The following is a 3,382-nucleotide window of genomic DNA, read 5'->3' as shown; positions in this document are numbered from 1 at the left end:
AAAAAAAAAAAAGATAAAGCTGTACAGGAAGGAAGAGAATGTATGCATGATTTATATCTCACAAAATTATGATTCTTCCTCTTTGCTACAAATTTTATTACTTAATTGCAGTGTAATCCAGTCTCATCTTGGATGAAAAAGATTGCTAACATCATTTCAATAAACTTATTTCCTCAATCTTTGCAAAGCAAAGTAAGAGAAAACAAACAAAAAAGTAAGTTAAATTTGAATTGTCGAAAACCACAGAATGTATATGTAAGGTCCTATTAATTTAAATCATTATCTAATGAGTATATATGAAGGACACATTTATGGTAACAACAAAGTATAGATACAAAAGTACAACAGTTAGTTACAGATCTCCAAATTACAGATTCAGAAAGTATAGGTCTGGAAGTACTAACCAAACATTCATATGGGCATTATTTAATGGTAGTGTTAATAATAAAATGGATGCCATACTTGATTAGCAGCTAACCACCAATAAATACCACTCAAGAGTTCCACAGTAGAATTTTTCCCAATTTTATCAAAAAATAATTTTCAAATTCTCTTTGTACTATCCCCAATTTATATAATTTTTAAAAGATGAAGGCCTTTTCAATTCCTTTTAACTGGATCACTAAAATTAAGCAATTCTCACATTTTAATATCCAGAGATAAAGTATATATAAATTTAAACGTAATGTTTGCGAATTGGTAAACATTATCTTCACCCTTCATATCCCCATATTATATGTCTATGTAAAGAAAAATCTCTAGAATAAAAGCAGAATAGCATTTCAGTTCGTATGTCTACTCAGGTTGGTAAATTCAAAAGCTGCCATTGTGAAGACTACCCAATAATGTATAATTTTAAAATTATTTTGCATGATAGTGTTGCTGTTAAAGTGACATTTCCTTTAAACTAAGATTCATAATACACAAGTTACAGGAAATTCTTTGCTGTATCACATAATACCACCCACGTGGTGCCATATAATTAAGAAAAAGAGTTAAGTTAAAATAAACATCATTTATGATTTTAAAAAGTCTTTCTTTAGCTCCTGATCTCTGCTGCTGCTATCAAAGTACTGCCAAAAAATTGGCCCACACCTGGTGAATTTAATCTTTTGTGAAGAATCTAACCCCAAGTCAGTGAATGGAAAACATTCATCGGTCTTAGGAATATCTCATTCCATATAAAAAAAGTCATACTCTTAAAATGTTCAGCATCATTACTTTTAAAATTATTGAAATACTACGACTAATGCAAATAATTACTTATTATAAGATGGAAATGAACTATAAAATCAGTAGCTTTTTACCAAATGACCTATGCAAATTTTAGAGAACTTTTAGATAAAAGTAGTAATTGGAAAAAAAAAATGGGAACATAAAAATCCATTAAGAAAATAATTAAGCTATGAAAAGATAAAAAGAATTATAGAACATATTTTACTTCTGATTAAAGCAGAATTACTATGAAATTAGATAATCACCATTTGGCAACCATATATTAATAATGGATTCCAAAAGAATCATCAGCAGATGGTAAAACTAGTGGATGAAAGTCTAATGAGTAACAAGGTATTTACATACTTTAGTTTCAAATGCTCTCCCATAATGTTCTTACTAATTACAAAGGAAATATAGCTTTACATGAGGACAATGGCAGACACTACCTTAATGAAGTGATCAAAGTCAATATCACTATTTAGCAGACAAACTGACATCACGTGTCCCCTGCTCTGATGCATGCAGAACACAACATGCTTCTGCAATATTCCTGTCCAAAATGCATAAACTGAATCATGTTCAAGTGCCTCTTAAAAGCAAATTTAAGAACATTCTTCAAAATAACTGGCCTACTGTATATTCTTCAAAATTTTTTAAGGTTATGAAAACAACAACAACAAAAAACCCTTGAGGAATGTTCCAGACATATAATGGTAGACCAAAAAGACATACAACTGAGAGCAATGTGTGATCCATGACATTTTTTTGCTATAAACAACATTATTGGGACAATTGGAAAAATCTGAATGTCTGTAGATTAGATGATAACATCAATGTTAATTTCCTGATTTTTATAATTGTACTTTAGTTATAAAGAGAATGTCTTTGTTTTTAGGAAATAGTCATTGAAATGTTTAGGAGTAAAGGTGTGTCATGTCTGCTACTTAGCTTCAACAGATGAAAAATTATGTAAAAGAAAATTATACTCTATGTGTGTATGTAATATATATGAGAAAGAGTAATAAAATGAAACAAAGGTGATATTTGGGGAATCTGGATAAAAGGTATACAGCAGTTCCTTTTAATATTCTTGCAACTTTCCCATCAGTCTGAAATTATGTCAAAGTAAAAAGTTGAACAAAATTTTAAGCACTATTTTTTATCTTTTTTCAAGTGCTATCAGGTGTTATGATCTTCTCAGATGTGATTTCAGTCAAAAATCCAAAATTTTATGGCTCAGTTCTGCTTAATCAAAGCATATTAACAAGAAAAATCGTTCCGTCCAATATTGAAAGCATGTGCCATGGATTACTCTAAATTCTGTTTGCATGCCCTCATGTGTAAGCACCAGGTAGTTTTTGATATGGGTAGTGGCAAATAGCTAGAATAAAAAAGAGCATTATTGTTAATCTCTGTGAGGTAAACATATTTTGAATGGCAAAACACATGTGCCTATTAATATTTTAGGCTATTAAAAAGTTTTAAAATTGATTTAATATCAATGGATGAGAAAAGAATCTTTTACTGCTCTGAAATTATGTTGCAACTTGATTTGTAAAAGAAAAATAAAAACAACAATGACAAAAACAACAAAAACCCAGTTTTATCAACAAAGTTACATTCAGAGCCCTGATAGTACAAAAGAAGACTGGTCTTTTTCATTGTTCTTAATGAACTTTCCAGTTGAGTAAGGTAAAATGTATTCCTGAAACATAACAAGTGTTAATATAAATCTGTATACAAACATTAAAAAAAATAGTATGAAAAAATACATACTGCCTCATTTACACATCTTTATTATAATATGAGATTTTCTATTATGCTCATAGTCAAGGTAATTGACATTTGGTCCATCAAAATAAGTTTTAACAATTGTTGCCTAAAATATCTCCAAGAGACATTACTTGGCTTAACAGCAGATTTAGGGACAACCATGATTATTATTTCTTGTTCTCTGCAGCATTATAGGAGGTTTGGTTCCTGTGATTTTTCTTACATATGATGTACAATTTACTGATTCTTCCAGCCTTCCCCATTTCTGAGTACTTCGAATGAGCCAGAGTTTGATAATTAAAATGATTGTCAGGCCGGGCGTGGTGGCTCACGCCTGTAATCCTAGAACTTTGGGAGGCCGAGGCAGGTGGATCGCTCAAGGTCAGGAGTT

This window comes from Propithecus coquereli, unplaced genomic scaffold (genome assembly GCF_000956105.1).
Source record: "Propithecus coquereli isolate 6110/MARCELLA unplaced genomic scaffold, Pcoq_1.0 Scaffold36, whole genome shotgun sequence".
Lineage (NCBI taxonomy): Eukaryota > Metazoa > Chordata > Mammalia > Primates > Indriidae > Propithecus > Propithecus coquereli.
The sequence above is the reverse complement of the archived record's forward strand: the minus strand, read 5'-3'. Positions refer to the sequence as shown.